This window comes from Embiotoca jacksoni, unplaced genomic scaffold, assembly GCF_022577435.1.
Source record: "Embiotoca jacksoni isolate LCO1_2020_lvr unplaced genomic scaffold, fEmbJac1.0.p SCAF_4, whole genome shotgun sequence".
Classification (NCBI taxonomy): Eukaryota; Metazoa; Chordata; class Actinopteri; family Embiotocidae; genus Embiotoca; species Embiotoca jacksoni.
Window position 1 is genome coordinate 20,067,021 of NW_027185392.1, and position 22,458 is coordinate 20,089,478.

The window sequence follows — 22,458 nt, forward strand, 5'->3', positions numbered from 1 at the left end:
ACACACACACACACACACGCACACACACACACACACACACACACACACACACACACACACTGATAGAAGTGCTGAGCTATTGGCTGGCAGTCAGTAAAAAAATGCAGTGCTGCTGAGTACATAGCAACCTCACCACTTGGCCTGCCAGTATTACTGCAAAGCACCATTTAACCGTGTGTGTTTAAGTGTGTGTGTATGTGTGTGTGTGTGTGTGTGTGTGTGTGTGTGTGTGTGTGTGTGTGTGTGTACATCCAGGTAGGCCAAGTCTGTAGGTGTTGATGAGTCTGCAGTTGGCTGGAGAATGTGAAGCTACATGTGGTGTATGTGTGTGGGCAAAATTTTATACAAGTGTCCTTTTAAGTATCAGTGTGTTGAGTGTGTGTTGTTGATTTTGCTGAATACAGAATGAAACAAAAAGGAGTTATTGGGTGCCACAGAGGCAGCAGCTGGCTAATCCACCACACTCATAAAAAGCACAGTAATATATGAAGGAACTCATAGAGAAATGATTGTCTGCCTCCCTGATACATTTTCACATTATTGTCTAAGCAGCAATAACTAAACTTTAAAGCAGCAAAGCACTCACTTATCATACCTCTTGCCTGCTTTGAATGGCTGTGCAGTTTCCCCCACGGAATCTGTCTCAAATCCCTGACAGAAATCTGAGCGCACAGACATTCAAACACAAATATCTTGTATCTTTGGGCTAAAAACTCCAACGTTTGTCATGTACTCTCAGTCGATTTTTAAACCTCCATTTTCTGACCCAAGTGAACACACACATACACAAACTTGTGAGGTGGCAGAACAGCAGTCTTCCACCAAGTAGCTCCAGTGTGGAAGATCTTTGCTCAAGAGAACACCGTCGGTATTCAAAGAGGAAGGTGAAGAGACATTATGGCAGAGGTCCCGGGCCCCCCATGTGGTTGAGTCAGATGGCCGTCCACCTCTGAGCCTGGTTCTGTTGGCGGTTTCTTCCAGTTAAAAAGTAGTTTTTCCTTCCAACCATTGCTCATATGATGTGCTGAATTATTGGGTCCCTCTGTGTAATATTGTAAGGTCTTAAGTTTATTATGTGCCCTGAGATGACTTATGCTCTGATTTGCCTCTATAGAAATGAAACACATTAAAGTAAATTGATATAAATGCTAGTTATGTACATATTATATACATATCTATTATTTGTAAACTTTAGATATATGCTCATCAGTAGGTTCTCATACCGTCATGATGAAGATCAAAATATGATCTTGTAACTCAACGGCCGCAAAGATATCACTCTGGTCAATCTGACCTGAATCCTGCCTCAATCTATCCTCCCGCTCACTTTCTAAGTTTAAGTATTCCCTGAGGCCTTAATGGTTTTAATAAATTCTATCTAAAATAACCTTCCTGGCTGGATTATAAAAAGTCAGTATTTTAAAAGACATGTAATAACTCCCTCCATCCAAGCAAAGACACTGAAAATTAGAGAAACGTCAAAATATCACATAAAGACTTTGATTGATAACATCAGATGCAACAAATTGCAATAAAGACAAATAGATCGTAACTTACACAAAGTATATGACTTAAGTGTCCATGGTAGCTTCTGCTATGCAGAGACAATGTCATGGTTTTGTTTTTTCTATTAATCACTTTGTGTGCGTTCACCAGTCTGCCACTACTAGTTGTCACATTATAAAATCTTCATTGATCTGAACAAAAAGTTCAATTATTCTGGAGTTCTGTTTGTATGCGAGCATTTCGTCAGCTTGGACTTTGGAATCTGCATTTCCCTTTGTACTGTGTTCACACACACAACTGACTCAAATCAGTGGAAGTGAAGTTCTTTATTCGCTACAACCTCTGTGTAAGGCAGCGGGCTGTCGGGCAAGAGGACTCACCGCTTTGTTATTTTTCAAAGAACAGGTTTTATTTACCTCCCCGCAAAAACAAACAGGAAACAATTTACAAAAATGCGTCACTAAAGTTCTCGGTCCTCAAACGAGGTCAACTAAACAGAACTCAACTCGGGCTACATCAACATAAACCGAAACATCCAGCTGACCTAACAAGAAAGACACTATATATATATATGTATATATCAAAAAGGGGTGACTCACAAACACCACACTCCCAACTGAAGTACAACAAACAATAACTGGACAGATCCTGGAGTGGTGAACTTATTTGAATATTGTCCAAATCAAAGTGAAGTCGATTTGGCAAATTCCTGTATTTACAGCTGAATTTCCTTGAGCATCTTTTACTCAGGCTTTGCTAGATGTCCTCGAGCATCGGCACCTGCAGCACTGGTTACTCAAAACAGGAAAATTAGAATTTAAGAAAACTTTGTTTACTTTACAAAAGTTTACTAAATCTGCACACTGCAATAAAATACAAATGTACTGTCAAAAGCTCGGTTGAACGGACATAGAATGGCAACACGCGAGGAGATTATAACCTTCTTTATTTTATTATATCATCTGGATGTGCACTTTTCTTCTTCAGTGGTTTCATGGCAGCACAGTGTATAAAATTAATACCACCAGCTGTTTATTTTTATACATCCAACACCCACATTGCATTTGGGCAAAGACGTGTTTAGTGTCATTAGAATGACTAAAATCTGTAGAGAAGCAGGAACCTACTTATTGCAGAGCTCTGTTCTTCAGTTTAACATTTAACATATTCCTCTTGTATTTATTAAATCCGAAAAAAACAAATAAAACAAAATAAAGAAAAACCCCAAAAACTCAATTGATGTAGCTGCATGGTAGTTTTGAGATCATCCAAATTCCCTCAATACCCCATATGGCGATTATGCAGAGAACAGAAACACTGTCATCTCTCTTTAATTTTATTGGTTGGCCAGTTTCCAGCCCGATAGTGTTTTGTCCCTGCTGCAGAAAACAGTCGTTCCCCCCCGCTGCAAGAAAGAGCAACTGTGCTCCTGTGGAACCACAGACAGACAGATGGACAAAGCACAGACACACAGACAGACACACACACACACAGACACACACACACACACAGACACACACACACACACACACACACACACACACACACACACACACACACACACACACACACACACACACACACAGACAAACAAGTACCATCAGGGCATGTAGAGCACCGAGGGGATGATTGAGGCTCACATTTAATTATCTACCTAATGGTCTCGTAGTGTCATTACAGAGAAGGGAGAGAGAGAGAGAGGAATACATAAACTGTCAGAGGGGGGAGCAGGCAGGAGTTACAAACGTCTGCCTCCTTATGACAGATTATATGTAATAAAATATAATATGGTTGATTATAGCTCAGGTGTTTGTGTGGAAATATTTACTGCAATTGAAGGAACTAATGCATGCATGTTAGCAGAGATAATACGATAGTACTGTAATTAAAAGTGTTATAAGTCTCGTCCATATAGCACACAGGTTCAGTTCTCTAAATTTTACGACAAAAGTTACAAATAACGAATAAAATATATAGTGGTTCAATTTTATACTGATTAAAAAAGGACTCCTTTACAATAATGGATTAAATTTGTAGTAAACACGGCCTCTCCTTTCCACAGTACACCAAAACAATACGGCTTGTGATGACTCTTGCAAGACATTGTAGCTTTTAGTCTATGCAATGTGTAGCCTGTTTACTCGCTACATGTGCAGCTTTAACCATTAAAAGTTCAGGTTTAGGAGAATATCCAAATGCATGTGCGAATCACTACAAAGTTTTGTGAATGTTTTCACTGAAAAACAAGGTGGGTTTTTTTTTCTTTCTGTGCTGAAACTTCCATGTTATAATAATCTGTGGCTCATACAGCACCTCATGCTCATCTTGGTACATAACGGTTGGTCTTAAAAACAGAATACTAGTTTAGTCCCTCACAATTTGTGTGTTGTTCCGTGACCCAACAATGGTGGCGGTGATAGACTTAAGCAAAGTGATACGCACAGTTGTAGCAATGCTTGCAAATACAGCAGAATTGAAGCAGGAGTCTAGAAAGCATCCAACAGTCATTTACTGACATGGCGTTGCTCTGCTCACATTGGGGAAGGCTCTTTGTTTACCGCTTGGTGAGTTGTGGTGCGCAACATGAATGATGGTCAGTGCCGACTGGTTTAAAGGCTGCTCCGATAGTTTCTAATTAACCCGAGTTCTACTTCGATTAAGATGCAAGGACGGGAAACAATCCCCACTCCACTGCATCTGTTCACGATGTGAATTTGGTTCTGGTAATGGCAGGCTATGTTTTTGAGTTTCCTGAAATCTGTGTCACAAAAAAAACCTGCACAAGCGTTAAAGTATATTTATGAGCTACCGAAACTACAAAGACAGAAAATGCTAGGACCAAGCTAACCTGCAGTTGGGCTGGTTATAAAGTTAGCTAACAGTTACAAATGATGAACTACTGAGCCTAAAAGTACATTATTATCTACTGTACAGTTCTGAAGTAGCTTTTCATTTGTTTCTGTTTCACTCCGCGAACACACATTAAAAGCAGTAGGTGTTTTAGTTTAAGCACACTTCATGAGTGTAGAGGTGCTCGACTCAGAAATAACATAATAAATCTGCTCAAAAGCATTTATTAACAAAACACATGGGAGGATAAGTCAATAAATGAATGCATAATGAAGACATATTGGCCTTTTTAGGCAAGCTTGAAAACAAATAACGTACTGTTTATGATATGTGACTCTTAAAAACGTACTTGTACAGTCTCCTTGTATAATCTTGCAGTCTTTAATTGTGCCACACGTACAGTGGTGTGAATGTGTTGTTGCTGATGTTGTTACCCTAATGCCCGGACTATAATCTTTCCCTGATGCAAATGGCTCATATAGACTATAGAGGACATTGCACAAACACGTTATGAGCATGGAACTCTTTACATGCACTTGCAAAGATCAGTAATGGAGATTATCCTTAAATCACAACATAACATGTTTGGTGGATGTGTCTGTTTTAAAAACAAAAAAAAAATGTTTATCTTACTCGGACAAATTCTTGTTTTTATTTTCTTTCATTTAATTTCTGTCATCAGTGGCACATTAAAACTAAAATCCTCTTCCATCCCTGTAGTTTTGTATATCTCTGTCTTTTCTTTGTTGTATTTTTAAAATAACTCTCCTTTCTTTCTTACTCAGCATATTGATAAGAGGATTAGAGATTAGAGAGAGGTCTGTGATCTTGGAAAGGAGGGAGTGATGCAAAAAGATAAAGGAGCATGTTCTTACCCGAAAGATTTTAAAGTCTTAAATAATCAATACGCCTACTGAGTAAAATGGAAAATCGAGTAATTTCTATTTGACTGATGGATGATCCTGATAACGGACATTTTAACCAAATCCTTTTTCAGTATTTCATTCTACGTAGTACTGCACTTGTAAGAGGACTACCACAGATGAAATAAAACAGATAGAAGAAACGGAGAACAAAAACAGAAGCAAGGATGATTTCCCAAACTACCCCTGCACTAGAATTTGATGCAGCTGCAGGTAGCTTGTACACTCCAGCCATTACAAGTCGTTCAGACCTTAACCGTTACAAAAGACATTTTCCACCACATATCTGTCTTGCCTCTATGTTCCAGGAACAGTGCATTATGATGCTCGACACTGCGTTTTGAGTGCAGTTTGTGAGAATAGCTGACCTTTAAAAGCATGGATGTGTGTACCTAGGCTCTTTTTGGTGGTGTGTGTGTGTGTGTGTGTGTGTGTGTGTGTGTGTGTGTGTGTGTGTGTGTGTGTGTGTGTGTGTGTGTGTGTGTGTGTGTGTGTGGACCTTGTGGTGGTCATTGATTTTCAGTCCAAACTGCATTGTTAAGTCTATTTTTTGACTGATCACGTTACATGAAGAGAATCTAATCTTTAGTGTGTCGAATAAAAACAAGTTCTCTGTGTGGCTGGAAAACATAAATAACTGCGGGGCAACATGTTCAGTGCCAGGAAGGTCAAAATATTGGGGCATAACTTTTTTTTTGTGATTGACATCTTGCATTAGCCTGTCTTAAATATTGAAGTATTTGATCCATGTCTGTATGTGGCCTCATTCTAGTTTCTTTCTATTTTGATTTCATTTTCTGTGACATTAATAGCCCGATTTCTTGATGACACTCCAACATCGAGGTCAAAAGTGAACCAGAACCCCAAGTGGGTTGAAATGTGGCATCAGCAAAGATCACCCCGCTGCAGCTGTTCAATGGTCCATCAGGCCGACTGCATCTGCCAACATCATTCTGCATCCTTCCAGGTTACAAAAGTATGTCTTTGTTTTATACATTTGTATTTTTTAGCAAAATTAACTACAGAATGAAAAAAAAAATGTGTGTAAGACACTTGATGACAACAGAAGATTTCTAAAGCTTTGAATTTAATGTGTGCATGGGTGCGTCAAGGCGTAGTTTTGAAGAGGCTTCAGTGATAAAAGCCTTGTCTGGTAGAGTTCTCAGACTGACAGAGTGTAGCAGCCACATAGCCGCAGGGCGAAAAGGTGACTTCATGAAGGACGAACTGCAGGTAGTCCTTATTCTGATGAGGGTGTCTCCTCGGGGGGCCTTTTTGTATGTGTGCTCACCGCTTCCCTGTTCGTTACTGACATACTATACGCATGTGCAGAGCAAACTTGAGCCAAATCCAGTTTTTCAGATCATGGATTCATTTTCATAAATTACTGGAATTTACAGTTTTATCATATGTTCATAAAAAATAAGCAGGCATGGGTGTTTTAATGTCCTTTTTTTTTTTTTTTTTTTTTATCCCTGTAGCTGATGCCAATATTTTTAAATGTCACCGGTAATTAATGTTATGCTCATTAATTTAGGCTTGCATGAATCTTGGTCCAACTTAAACAGCTGGCTCTCATCAGCTCCCTGAAGTAAATAAACTGCCAGGAATGTCAACTTCTTTTTATATTTACTTCATTTTTCTGAGAGGAAAAAACTCCAGCAGGTCTATGAGCGAGTAATGTCAGAGTGAAGATGATATGGAAGATGATATATGACTATCTCTAAACACCCTGTTTACACACCATCCATAACAGAGTCAGTGTGTGTGTGTGTGTGTGTGTGTGTGTGTGTGTGTGTGTGTGTGTGTGTGTGTGTGTGTGTGTGTTGCATGTAAATACCATATGTGCATGTCAGCATCGTTTACACCTGTGTCATTCCATGTAGAATGCAAAGCAATTGTGATCTATGTTCCTTTCAAAGGGATCTCTGCGTGTTTTTCTTCCCCCTGCAGCGTAACTTGTGATTGGCTTCAGGGTAAATATTTTTTGGGTCATTTCTCGCTGCCAAAAGGCCCCAAAATAAGCACATGCACACATTTAGCCTTTGCTGCAAACGTCCTGTCTGTTCTCTGAAGAGCTCCTCGCTAAACATTTGAGGAACTGTTTAGGAAAGCATTGTCATAATGTCAACGCAACTTATTACAGATGACAGGAAGCAAGATCACTGGACAAACAAATGAACATTTCCCAGCAAACCTTTTTTTGTTGGTAGCTTTTGGGAATAAAGCGACCAGATTAAATAAGCCTGAATGATGGTTAGAAATAAGTAGTGTGGAGCACAGAGTTTGGAACACAGTATTTATCAAGGCTCAAAAGCATACGTGTTAGACACGAGCTGGACAGGTGGTGTATGTAACGTCTCCCACTGTTTTTCTGAGAGCCCTAAAGAATGCAGAGTTTGTACTGTGCTGATTGAAGAGATCAGTGCAGCCACACAGTTTGTTATACAGCAGCAGCATCGTAGCGCTGCTGGAACGCACCAGAATGACAGAGACTTTTTTTTTTTTTTTACCAAGTGAGGAAATGACGTTTTTTTTTTTTTACATTATTTAAGTGCTTGAAGATCCAATCCTCTCTAAACTGTATGTTATGCAAGAGAGCCGATAAAAACATACATTGGGCAAAGTTGTTGTTTTGACATTTAAGGTGTGTTGACTGAATCACGATGTAAACGCGAAGCCTCATTTTGATCCGCTGCTGTTTTCACTGTTCAAGTAACACTGTTATGTGTTAATCCAAACTCAACACTTCCTCTATCTGATTCAAATTAAGAGCCCTCTAGTGTCCCAGTGAACAGAAACCCTCCATTTCTCAATTGTGCTTTTATTGTGAAATATTTTCCGGAACCTGTGACTTACACGTTTGGTGAGTAATCCCAAACAACAGTTGAAAATAACATGATTATTGACTTTATTAAATGAAAGTGATGGAAATACACATTATTGACCATTGTATATAAACTTGCCACCCGAGGAACAGAGGCTACACCCTCAGACACAGCAACAACTTTGTCTGCTTGACTTGTGTGTGTGTCCTCATGCTCTCCTGTACTTCAACAACTAGCACAACATGCCTGAGGAGCATCAGCTCTTGAAGGGCATTTTTCTTTGATTGAAGAGAAAATAAAACATTGAGTTAACTGGTCTGAGCGCCACTACGGCAGCTTGGGAGGCGTCGGAATAACATTGGAAGGACACATACGTCACTTGAGCTGACTGGGCAAAATATACAACGCCTCCCAAACAGGAAACAGTTAGCATGAATCAAAACCAGACTTAATACTAGAATTTAGCAACAGTGACAAGTCCATCGGATCAGGATACATTCAGCTCTCTGGTGTGACGAATCAAACACCATCGCACATATTGGCTTTTATGCCAAAAACAGCCACCGAGCTCCAATGTAATTTTTCCTAGTGCCCTCCCAAGATGTTTCTGATGTCTTCTTTTCTGGCTGTTATCACTTAAACATTCACAAGTCTTCCCACCAGTTGCTTTCCAGCTTATTTTGCTTTTGCCCTCCTTGTAGGTTTGTCCTGGACAAGCATGTGTGCGGAATAATTCGGCTAAAAATCAATCAGGGTGTATTCTACCGTTTCATGCTGCTTGCTATATTTCACTGGTCCGCCTCATCGTGTTCCCTGCGGTCCATCACCGGTATGTATGAGGAGCTGATGTAAAAAGAGACAAGTGGGCATTGAGCGGACAGCGCGGACGTGACCGAGGCGCTCAACGACTGCTTTGCCTCCTGGGTGGGATTGCTCTCCAGCGTCTCGGAGGGCACTTGACCTTCCGTGTTCTGTTTCCAGTAGCAAGGGACGAGGTGAAATCCGATACGATTTTGATAAACCATGCTGTCACCTCCGCTGTGCTTCTCTGTGTGTTCCTGCGAGCGGCCGTGTGCGAGATAAACGAAGGGAGAGAGGCTTGCTTGGTGTAAAGTAAGTGTGCTGGGACTGTAGAGACGGTTCATCTGCTGGAGGTACGTCGTTGTTGCCCCTGGTTTGGTCTTATAGGAACCATTGAACCATGTATTCAAATGCCAACTGAGCCTGTCCGTTTGGATATTGTCTGCATTGTGATATTGATATACTGAAGGCAAAAACAGTCGACTTCTTTATCGTGAACGGCAAAACATTCAAGAATTGTAGGACATTTTATGTGGCTGCTGCTCGGTTGCATGAGCCTCTATTCTAACTTTTATATTGCATTTATCATTAGAAAAAAATAAAATGATGAATGCTAAAGGAAAAAGCTCAAATTTAAGAAGTCTTCAAAATGTTCTCAATACCAGTTTTTGTGGCTCTAGGATCTCGCAATTTGGTTACGTTCAGGCACAGGAATGTCTGTTGAATTTTCAAAAAGTTAATTTTTATATTCTGAGGACAGAGAAAATCGATTGAGAAAGAAAAAAGATTCGACACAGGTGAATTAACATTTTATGTATTTCGTATTTATCAGCAAACCTGTCAAAACCTCTGCAGAGATGTGATGTAGAAGTTATCTTCTTTTTTTTTTTAATTCATAGTGGTACCTATTCAATTGTTAGACACAATAGCATTATACGGTACTAAAGTGACATTTACATAAGCAGAGTGATTTTTAAGTAGGAGTAAGCGACTGAAACCACATGATGTGCAAGGCAAAGTAAATATTACAAATAGCTCTAATGATGATGGTAATTAAGGAGACGATGACTAACATCCATAAACACAAGACTATCATCCCTTCTTCAGTATGAAGAGATCCGCTCTGTGATCTTGTCAGTCATCAGCTCCCCTTGTGCGTGCTCAGCATTAAGATGAGGGAACTGTATGAATTATCCATGCTTGTCTTTTAAGGTCTCTAAATTGCAGGACAATCTTGGAGAATATATCACATATCATACATTGTTAATCAAATAATGACTAGTAGAACAGCTCTTTGTAAGAATTTTGCGATCTAATGTTCCCATTATATTTAGGTGTCATGATACCAAAAATCTTGTTTGTGGTGCAGCGTATGGGTCAAAGTAAATTATGTTGTGAGTGGATTTTTAATTGAATTAGCCAAATCCAAAAGCCCCAAGGACCCCAAAGATGTTGAAGATCGATATGGTCAGGTAGTAAACTGAAGCAGGCAGTATAGCAGAACAGTAGCTGACATTTCATTAACTGTCATAAGGTAAATTAATTGATTTGATCTCTGCTTGCAGGGTTTGTCATTGCAGACACTGTACAGATCTCAACCCATACAAACAAACAAACAAACAAACAACACAAGAACCGGGAAAACTGGAATTGACTGCAATAGTAGGAATTTGTGTTTTTCATGTGAACTATCTGTGTTAAATTGGTTTTATACACACTTACAGTTGTAAGAAAACACGTAAAACTGCAATTTTTGAGAAAATTCGCCGCAAAATCAAGCGTTCTTGACTGCAAAAGTCACAAAAATACCTCGCCTAATCTCGAGGGGACTGCTTAGTACGATTTTGCAGTGAATTGAAACATGAAAATGTGAACCAGTGCAACCAGATCGCCGACTTTCTGTCCGGTCGCTGTCCTTGGTGCTGATCCGAGAATCTGTTTTCTGCCCACACACTCAATCTGCCTCTCTGTTCCGCGCTCCCTGTTTTCTGCCACACTATCTTCGTGTCATATGTGCTGTTTTTGTTTTCTTTTTTTATTGTAGTGTTTTCTCACTTGCTTCCACTTCCCAGTCACACACTTTCTCTCTCTCTCTCTCTCTCTCTCTCTCTCCACGGTACGCACGCGCGCACACGCTTCCACTTAAAATATTCTTTTGCGACACACCTCAAAGGCCCTTTTGCCTCCCACCTGTGTCCTCCGGCGGAGACACCGGAACCCGTTGTTTGTGAAAATGAACGCAAACCACATTAAACTGAAGTTTATAACATTTTTATTCTCGAATAATTGATGACTTGACATAATCTCGTCAGTTTTTTTTTTTTTTTTAATAGATCTGTCGGACCTCCGATCAAGCAAGAATCACAGGAGAGCGATCCGTGGCTCAGAGGTTGAGTCGCATTGAAGGGTTTCTATTTTTTTGTTTTTCTCACTGAGATGAAATCACGTCGATGTTTTGTGCGTGGGCTCAGGCGCCGAATGGGCAAATTCTGGATGAACCCCATCGCTTAGAAATATGCACAGAGGACGCTCCAAACAGCCGCGACAGGCAGGGAGTCTCCACTGCCTTCTAGTCCGACGGGGTTAACTGGCTTCACAGTTCAGTTAAATCGTAATTGCCCCTCAGTTGAGGAATTCCCCGAATTTGGAGAGACGAGTCCAGCAGGTAGTTTAAAACCAGCTGTCGACAGGGAGGCTGCTTTGCCTGGAATTCATCAGAGGACATCGCTTTGGAGAAGCTTGCGGGGGTCGTGGGGGCATGGATTGAAAGTGGAGCTACAGGGAGCACACAGGGACTTACCAGAAGACACTCTTGCATGTCTTCTTAGATTATTCTCTTCCCGAAGGCTTCTGATATTTCCCGGTGGACCGAAATCGATCTGCTACCTATAGAGCCGCCTACAACCTCTCCAGTCTGCGGGCGCAGCGCACCAGTCTGCGCTGATGGAGACATCCATACTTCCCCGGTAAACTTGGATACGTTTCCTCGGCCCTTCAACGATGTTTGTCCCTCTTTTTCGGTGAAGTTTGAAAAAAAAAAAAAAAAAAAAGACTGGAAAGGTGGAAAGAGATGCAAAACACGTGGATTCCCGAGGCGCAGCGTCGGATCCGGGTTTGATGCGCGCAGGTGTCCTATTCATCAGCCCGTTTCCTCTCGCTACGTATCATCCACTGTCTCACAGATTATTGTGCAAAACTGAAATCAACCTGAAACAGGAGAAGTTTGACGGGAGCGCTTTGAACGCAGGAATGCTCTGCGTCGGATATTTGTTTTGGGTTTGAAGGGGAATCGTTCGGATATCAAACCTCTCCAGCGGAGACGCAGCAGAGGCTCTGGAGTTCCAGAGAGCAGGCGAGAAGAATTTACAAAGTAGAGCCTGTATTTACGGATTACAAGGCTTTTCTTCTCCTGAACAACTGTAGACGCACTCTTCTTTGATGTCTGAAAAGGTAGGAGAAAGCAACATGTTTTCTGTTCTTATTTCCTCTTGCTTTTATTACATTTAATCAGAAGTATTACGGCAGAAATGTGATCAGATGTGGCTGATACATAATATTACGATTGATAGCTATTGAATACGAAAAAAAAAAGGGTTTCTTTTCATAAATTGTTATAAAGTAAAGCACTTTTTAACACCTGCGTGAAACCTTCTTTTTTTTGGTCAGCTCTGCAGACAAACACATTCAAAACAGACATGATACGCACTGCAAAACCAACAATACAGCCTGTGCCTATAAACACAAAACCAACAACTATTATTTCGAGATAATTTGACAAGGACTGTTAATTATACCTCACGCATGCTGTTATAGAGTATAGGATACACGTCTTGTGATTATCATGGGATTCCAAACCCATGTTGGTTATTGAGGCGAAGGGGAGAGTCATCTGAATGAATGAAGGCCTTTTTTTAATTACATGACGACGGTCGGTCCATAAACGCAGTGGATCATTCATGTCTATGTTCTTCACGTGGCCCTGAGTCAACAGGTCCGGGCGCGCGACTCTCTCTCTCTCTCTCTCTCTCTCTCTCTCTCTGTCTCTCTCTCTCTCTCTTTCTCTCTCCTCTGAAGCAACAGAGAGAGCCGTGGACACCGTGGGCAGTAGGCCTACTGATTGATCGCTTGAGCTTTCCTTGGATTAGTGTAACACTAACGTTGTATGCAGGCAGATGTTGCCACTCCTGTCAGTATTGACTTTTGAGGAGGGAGGAGATCAAACGGGCAACGGGGGGTGTGTGTGTGTGTGTGGGGGGGGGCTCTTTCAACTGATTTCAACCAGCCTATTACATTTTATTTTTTTTAATCAATGAGGTTTATTGCTGCAGGTTAGATCTGATATCAATTTAAATGTATTTCTATATTGAGTTAGTGCACCGTTTATGGCCGGTGACGGTAGTCTTCAATTACTGTTTGATCGTCATCGTATACAATGAACGTAATTAGATGCATTCACTTGTGCAGTGACGCAAGTGCATTATAGACCACCAACTATGTATGGAATAGAGGAACAAAGAGGGATATATGAACTGATAGATATGGACAGATGGATATTGGTTGCAGTTGGCTTCCTAATATACCAAACGATTTATGTTGACTGCAGAATGCCAATTGAAAAGTAAAGATACAAGAGGACAGTGACAATTAAAATCCCAGAGGATGACATTTTATCTCATCATCAAGAATGATCAGAAGGGGCCGTGTAATTAGCTCATTACTTGTTCCCCAGTGCATACTCGGCCTATTAAATAAGGACAATATTTATTGCAGCAACGTGAAATATTGTTTAAATCCTCGATAGCACATGATGCCTTTTATATATTTTTTTACCTTTTATACCCATCTTGCTTCACCTTCATATGGTTTTGTACCGTGCAAGTTAGAGGAGTGTAGCCTTGTGACCACAGGCTGTCAGTGCAAACCCCCAGAGATTTGTGGGAGTGGTGGGAGAAGGACTAAGGCTTTCATCTTGGCACTATTGTGGTGGCTTCAAGCAAGTCATTAAATTCCCAACTGTCTTAGCTGAGCAGCTTGGCAGTAACTGAGTTTTCGGGGATATCCTATAGTTTTGAATATGTTATAACACGTTTTAGAGCAAGAAACACTGACACCAGTTGTTGTTTTTTTTTTAAAAATCACTTTGGATAAAAAATAACAACATATAATTTCACTACTTTCCCATGTGGGAGTTTCTCAGTATATCAGCTGATTAGCCACGGACCATTTTGAGACAGGGATGAATCAATCAACTGCACTTATCTAATGGCAGTCACCCATTTGACGGGTGATACCCATTTTGTCTTGATTCTCTTGGCCAGTTAAAATCAGTGGCCTCGAGAAACGCGTTTACTTTGTAAGTACTGCCTCCATTATCTTATTTCCAAAAGACTTTAAAACGTTGATATGTCGATGATGCATTGCTTTTACAGGGATTTATTTTACATTTATGTATCTTACCACTATGCCTGTTTTGCATGCACCAGAACACCCTTCTTTTTTATAAATCAGACATCCCCTAGTCATTATAGGAATGACATCTTCGCTACAAAATTTGTTTTGGGCTGTTGCAACAAAGTAAAGGTTGTTGATAAATAAATGGATGATATACCCCGTCATTTTTTTCTCAATACTATTCCATGTTTGCTCCCTCACAATTTGTCACATTAGAATTTCCTTGTCTTGAAGCACACAAAGCGGAGGCTGATTTTACTTTGCAAAGTCCTTATAGAAAGATTGTGCATTTTCTTCTGAGGATGAAGTTAGATGTGTTTTTAGAGAACTGTATGGCCCAATCAGTGCTCACATATTTTCGTATAAATTGCCTAGTAAGACATGAATGTTATAACAGCTACGGCATACTTAATATGACATTGCATTTGGGGTTTATGGGGACGATGAATACAGCCTACAGTGGGAAAAACCTCCAACATACTGCAACTGAAATACTGGCCTTCAAATGGGAGGTTGAGATGTCCGAGTTTGAAATGTGAGAGATGATGTGGTAAATAAGGTCAGATATTGACATTAAACCAAAACTGTTGCAGTTCAAGGGCTGGACTCCTCAAAGGTTATTGCTCTGGGGTGAACAAAATGTGTTTGATGAGCCAAAGCCAATTCAACATGTTTTTGTGTTGCACACCCTAATTATTACAAGTAGAATGGGGCAATTTTCTTAATTTATTTGTGGTGAACTGCATGTTTAATGGCTTTTGTAGGACATTTTAAACGGGATCCCAACTCAATATCCTGTCATACTGCTTTTGAATGGGAGTTTTGTGTCTGTGCTCATTCTCCAAGCACGTATGACCAGTTCAGACCAAAGATTTGTGACAGAATATTTGAAACTGTGGAGCTGGATATAATTTGTTAGCCTGGTGTTATTAGAGCAGCCTTTAACCAGCCATCATTGACCGCCATATGCGGCGAGACTTTACCGCTACCAGCTACTTGACAAAAAACGCTCGACTTCAACATCATCACACTGAAACATTGATTGGTCTCCCTTTAGACTGGTTGAGCAAACGTTAATGCCAACATGGTTTCCGGACTATAATCACAGCGAAGAAAACTGAACCTGTGAGCAATAGTCAGGCTGAGCCAGGCTAATAATTTGTAGCATCTTAAAATGTGAAGACTATAGTGATCGTGAGCTATTTGCAACAGTTGCGGTCGCAGAGTGCTGAGAATTTGGAGCTTCCTATTGGTGCTTCGACAGAATACCCAGCGGGATTATGCAAATGTCTGCCATAAACTTTAAACAGAAGATCATCCTGTCTTGTAAATTGATCACGTCTTATGCCAGAGCAGTTCTGCCGTTTAGAAGAGTTGGCGTATCCCCTAATAGGCTTCTTAAACCGCTCACTTATGTCTTGACAAACAGAGGCTACACCAACAGCTTTCTTCGACCTGAGACTGGTCAGTTCACACTGCTACAACTTTTACCTGCTACATTCTAAAACACGTTTGTCTCATCACAAATCTTTGCACTGAACTGGGCTTTATATTGAAGCAATGGATGACTAGAACCGTCTTGATTTATGTTCTGGAAATAAACAGCTTCTAGATTTAAGAAGCAAGCGGCTTAGTTCCTTTTTTATAAAACAACACATTCAAGACAACTACTGTGCAGCTGCATCCAGTGGCTCATGGGGCTCGTTTGGTTTTACTGTGGCTTAATGCTGGCAGTAGTCCCTGAACTGGATGATCTCTGAATGATTGAATGACATGGCTGCTTAGGGAGACACAGTCAACAGTATCACCAGTTGCTATGTTTTACTAACATTCCCAAAAACTTATCTGAGCGTTGTGTCACTCATTGAAAATATTTTGTTGCCAGGTGAAAACTGGGCATACTTTTGTTCCTGGATGTTATGGGATGTTGTTGTCAGTGTACAGTCTATTGCCTGGCAACATCTTGCTAAAAAGAAAACAGTAAAAACACGTGGTTTTATTGCAGGACTTACTTTTGGCTGCAGTGTCTTGCACAAGCTGACATTGAGAAAGCATGTTTATATGTGTATGAAAAACTGTATATCAAACATTTTGGAAAGGTAGAAATAAATATGATGGAAACTGTATGAGGCATTGTTGTGGAAACAGGAAAGCACTTCACATCCTGACACTGCAAGTGGCCTGCAGCAGGAACAACAAGACCTCCCATATGCTGCTCGTCAAAGAGTACAACCCATACTGTGCAATACACAGAGGACGGTGGGCTATAATATCACTACAAATATAGAATCAGCATTTGAGAGAGAGACAATGAGCACCAGAACAAACACTTCCTCAAGGTGACCAGAAGGGTTTCTTTAACATTTGTTGGGCTGCGCATTTTGAATTCATCGCCCAGGGTCAGACTGTCAACACAGAGTTCAGCTTTGATGTTCAGAGGCATCTATGGTAAAACTCAGACCTGAACTGTACAGCGATGACACTTTGGTTCTCTTACATGACAACTTGCTTGCTCACAGTGTGACAATGCAAAAGTTTGTTGCCTGCAACAACACGATCGTAGCTCTTGACCCCCCCTACGTGCCTTTTTTGGCTCTCTGTGACTTCTTTCTGATCCCCAAAATTAGATCTCTACCCAAGTTTCAAGTCCATGGTGTCAGTGCACATTTACCATGTTGATCAGTGATGAAGTGAAAGGTATAGCTCCCCCCTGCTCGGTGTATGTCAGGGTGCTGCACTGTGTTGGCGTGCAACAGGCGCAGTCTCAGAAATATTTGGTTGCTCCTGATAATTTTAACTCTTTACAAGAACATTCATTCCCATCACTTACATTTTGAATGTTATTTTTTACAAACCACCATTCAAATGATTCACAATGTAAACCAAATTTCACTGTGTTTTTCTAAGATTGTCTTTTAATTGCTTTCGAAGCATACTGTTACTTGTTGTGGTGCGAGTGAAAAATAGACATAGTAGTCTAAGCGCATCACTATTGTATGTTTAGGCAAGGCAAGTTTATTTGTATAGCACATTTCAACAACAAGGCAATTCAAAGTGCTTCACATAAAACCATTAAAAACATCAAAACATAAGGCAAGGCAAAAGGAAATTTAAAAACAATTTAGAACATTGATCGAAACATTAAAAACAGTCATTAAAACATTAAACAAGCTAAAAATAGAATAAAAGTTGCAGAGCAGTTTAAGAAATAAAATACAGTAGTGAAATGCAGGAAATTGATCAACATCCTTGAGTCTGGTTCAATTGAAGGCAGCAGCAAACAGAAAAGTCTTCAATCTTGATTTGAAGCAGCTGAGAGTCTCAGCAGACCTGAAGCTTCCTGGGACTTTGTTCCAGATATGTGGAGCAGAACAACTGAACGCTGCTTCTCCATGTTTAGTTCTGACTCTGGGGACAGAAAGGAGACTCGTCCCAGATGACCTGAGGGGTCGGGATGGTTCATGAGGTCGCAGCAGATCAGAAATGTATTTTGGTCCTAAACCATTCAGTGCTTTATAAACCAGCAGCAGGATTTTAAAGTCAATTCTTTGTTGGACAGGAAGCCGGTGTAAAGACCTCAGAACTGGAGTGATGTGATCCAGTTTCTTGGTCTTAGTGAGGACTCGAGCTACAGCGTTCTGAATCAGCTGCAGCGTTCTGAGTGACTTTTTAGAGACCTGTGAACACACCGTTACAATAGTCGAGTCTACTGAAGATGAATGCATGGACACATTTTTCCAAATCCTGTTGAGACATAAGTCCTCTAATCCTTGATATATTCTTCAGGTGATAGTAGGCTAATTTTGTAATTGTCTTGATATGGCTGTTCAGATTGAGGTCTGAATCCATAACTACATCTAGATTTCTGGCTCGGTTTGTGGTTTCAGTGATTGAAACTGAGCGCTGACTTTCAATCGTTCTTCCTTGGCCCCAAAAACAATTACTTCTGTTTTATCTTTGTTTAATTGAAGAACATTTTGGCACATCCAGTTGTTGATTTGTTCAATGCATTTCCCTAACCTTTGTATGGGATTATAGTCCCCTGGTGCCATAGTTATGTAGATTTGTGTGTCATCTGCATAATTATGATAGCACACTTTGTTTCTTTCCATAATCTGAGCTAGTGGAAGCATGTAGATGTTGAACAGAAGAGGCCCCAGAATTGAACCTTGGGGAACACCACGTCATTTTAGTCCGCTCTGATGTGTAATTAGCTACAGACAAAGTATTATTGGTCCTTCAAGTATGATTAAAACCAGTTTAGTGCTGTGCCAGAGAGTCCCACCCAGATTTTTAGTCTGTCTAGTAGTATGTCACGGTCAACCGTGTCGAATGCAGCATTGAAATCCAGTAATACTAAGACTGAAATTCTGCCACTGTCTGTGTTTAAGTGGATGTCATTGAAAACCTTAACAAGAGCGGTTTCAGTACTATGGTTCTGTCAAAAGCCTGACTGGAAGACATCAAAACACGTATATATGGCCAAGAAGTTGTTCAGCATTCAGGTACAATGTGCAACAGTTTTTCCTGCCAACGGCAGACATATACATGTCATTACCTCGCTGTACCGTGTTGGATGGAAATGCATTGAATAAACTCTCAGGAGGATGGCTACTCTCATCAGAACAGTGTCAATCCTGCGGAAGCCTGTCATACCTGTCTTGAACTGTGTCAGAACATATCTGATCATTCCCTCCACAGGGAAGCTTCAAGATCGTCGAGGGATTGAAAGAGATGGAAATCATGTTGGCTTTCTAGGGCTGAGAAGTTCCCATCCAGATTTAATGATGTTTAGATCAGGTGATTAGGGAAGTCAAATAAGGTGTTGAACCTCATTATGGCGGTCATGCATGCAGTGTTGATTTTATTTAGCAATGTGTGTTTTATCTTGGGATATGGGATCAGTTGACCCTCTGCGTCTTAAATTATACATACCGCTGCTGAAGTCTTTTGACCTAGAGCCTCTCAAGAGTTAGCTGGCAACAGTGAGTTGAAGACCCCTTATGGCGTTTTCTGAATAGAAACTGGTCCAGATGGAGGGAAAAAGATCAAAGAGAATCGCATCACTTTTATATTGCTGAAGACTCTCTTGTTCAGGTTATATGTCATTTTGAAATGGCCTTGGATTTTGAATGACAGCCCTGCTATGAGCGCGAACTTTGGGAGTCTCTTGATGTGGAGTTTTAGTTGAAGCTGTCACAGATATGTTGATTTAGTTCTTCAATGCAATTCTTAAACCTGTAAATTCATACTTTCAGCATCTTTTCTATGAAGTCTCCATCTGTCCCTCTCAGCGAACTTTGACTTGCCTCTCCTTTTTCCTCTCTGCCAAAGACTGTTTACTTCTGTGCCATGTAAATAATTTAGTAGGTTTTGTGACAGATGCACCTTCAGTGTGAGCACCAACTGTTTGGCTTTTTTGGACTTCTCTTTCCTCGAGGTGTTTTGAAAACTGTCCATGAATGCTGGCGATTGTCAAACCTCGTGAAAGCCTGCTGCCACACAGGACCTGTTGTACTGTACGGGCTACGTGCATGTACTGCCCTCAGTTACTGTGATGTCAGATGTGACACATCCAGGATTAACATGTATGACATTTAGGCCAAACTCTCTATCTCGCAATGTTAATGAAAGAGAAACACAACTTGTTGATCCGTTCTAAACCTTAACGGGTTCCTCCTCGGCCGATGCTGCACCCGTGCTGATGCACCCGTAAAATACAAGTAAAAGACTCAAACCCAGACTTTGGTTGGTCAGTTTGCTTTCTGCTGCCTCAAGATAGCGACGCAGCATTAAGGCGCCTCAGCGCTTCATTGACCTGACTTTATTTTAAGACCAGCACGTCCATGTCCCATCAGATGGGTGCAAGTACATTACTATGAAAACAACATAGACCCTTAATGGGATTTACAACTACTACGATCCAAAGCGAGCAAAGACACTTGCGTTGCACTTGGTGTTGCTTTGGACCAGATGTAAGATAGAGCAGAGAGATTTTGTGGAGCCAGCACCCAGTGGCCCTCTCTGGTATTGAAGTATTTCACCATTGGCTTCAATTTCAAGCTGTTTTGGTGGAACTTAGATTTAGTTCAGCAGTTGTCTGTTTGCTTTGAAGCAATTATTTCAGGCAGAATATCACCTACCACATCTGCTAGTCAACCTCCTGAGGAAACTTTGATCAAACACACAATGTATTCTTTGTGCTGGCTTTATGGGTTTATCAGATTGTTTGCTAAAACCACATGTTTCTACAGTAGGTGCACTTAGGGAGGATAGAGTCTTCCACATAAACTTTGACATATTGTGAGGTTTTTTTCCTCTCATCCGCAACAGAGCACTTTGAGCTCAGTGATGGAGGGCCACTGCCCACACAAACAACCCTCCATCACTGCAAGGATTGCTGGGATCAATATTCTCTCATAACTCAGGGTCCCTGACCCTGACCACAGATCATTGTTTCCCTCTGGAGAAGCTGTTGACGCAAACACACACACACACACACACACACACACACACACACACACACACACACACACACACACACACACACACACACACACACACAACACACACACACACACACACACACACACACACACACACACACACACACACACACACATGCACAGGCATTGTCTATGCTATCTGGCCAACCATCCAAAAAAGCCTTTAAATATCCATACGGGGAAGGATGGGGCTACCTGCACACACACACACACACACACACACACACACACACACACACACACACACACACACACACACACACACACACACACACACACACTCTCTCAAACACACACACTCCGTGCAGACCAGTGGTGCAGGGAGAATTGAGTGTCAGGGGGACTGACAAGGAGAGTAGATGCTCTCGGGGAATACAGCTGATGAACAGAGCAGATGACAAGCAGACAGGGGACTCCAACTGTAAATACCATTTCTTAGAGCACTGTATTTAATCATTTTTCAACACCAAACACCATCATAGGACCTTTGATGACTACAGCACTCTAAAAACATGCCAGTACCAGAATGGTACACATGGCCACAGTATTCAGGCCAATAATTTGAAATAAAATGTAAACATGGATTGCTATTGTATACTGTTAAAATATGTGCTCGTCAAATCAAAGCAAAATAAAGATCCCATATCAACTAAGGCCCACAACAACATAATCTTCGCTCCGCACCACTCTAACTCATTGGATTAGGCTCCATGTTACCAAAAAAATCGGACACAAACTTTGATATGTGCTGTCTGCTTAAGTTTCAGCCTATGGTGACATTGCAAATGTTCACATGACAGTGGTTTCCTGTGTAACACCGGTGTTGATCATGAGTAACTTGGCATATGCTCACCGCTGCTCCACGTGCATCACTGTGCTGCACTCGTGCTAAAGGATCAATATCAAAACATCATAATCACCCCTCGTACAACATGGCTGAAGGTGAGCTGTTGGAAATTGTTTTCGTCACGTAACTTGGGCTACAGCTTTTAAATTAAATGGCTGATATATTGTTTTCAATTAATGAACTGTTTTACCTATACAGTTTCATAAATTGTACAAAAATCTCCATTTCTCACAGCCCAAGTGGATAACCTCAAATTGTTTTGTTCGACCAACAGTCCCAAAAGCTTTTCCCTATTTTACAGCAGGACAAAAACAACAAATTCTGACATTTAGGAAACTGTAACCAGAGAATATTTGGTTGGCAATGAATAAGTGGTTATTAAAAATTATGCTAATGTTTGATCAGTTTACTAATTGATTCGGTGGTTTGGAGCTGCTAATGGTTTGACTAATTGTTATTAAGCTAAAAAGCATCGTGGCTGAGTGTACATCAGTTGTGATGCGCGTTCATTCACACTGTGTGTGTGTGTGTGTGTGTGTGTGTGTGTGTGTGTGTGTGTGTGTGTGTGTGTGTGTGTGTGTGTGTGTGTGTGTGTGTGTGTGTGTGTTTTCAGGGTCTGTGCATGAAGTGCTATTCCTGGTCTGTCTCTGACTCTGCCTTAATAGTGTTTGTCGTGTAATGTTTGTGCTTCTCCCTCCATCATGTCTATATTTAGTCTTCTGTCTCCCTCATTTATGGAGGCCATG

The 22,458-nt window shown here is 40.9% G+C and overlaps 1 protein-coding gene across 1 annotated transcript in view; it reads left to right on the forward strand.

Moving 5' to 3' along the window:
• Positions 1-11,134: 11,134 nt before the first annotated feature.
• LOC138208741 (uncharacterized) overlaps positions 11,135-22,458 on the forward strand; it is a 61,068-nt gene continuing 49,744 nt past the window's right edge. The window contains exon 1 of the mRNA XM_069166834.1: positions 11,135-12,358. The gene's annotated coding sequence lies outside the window, so the exon portion shown is untranslated. The remainder of the gene's footprint in view (positions 12,359-22,458) is intronic.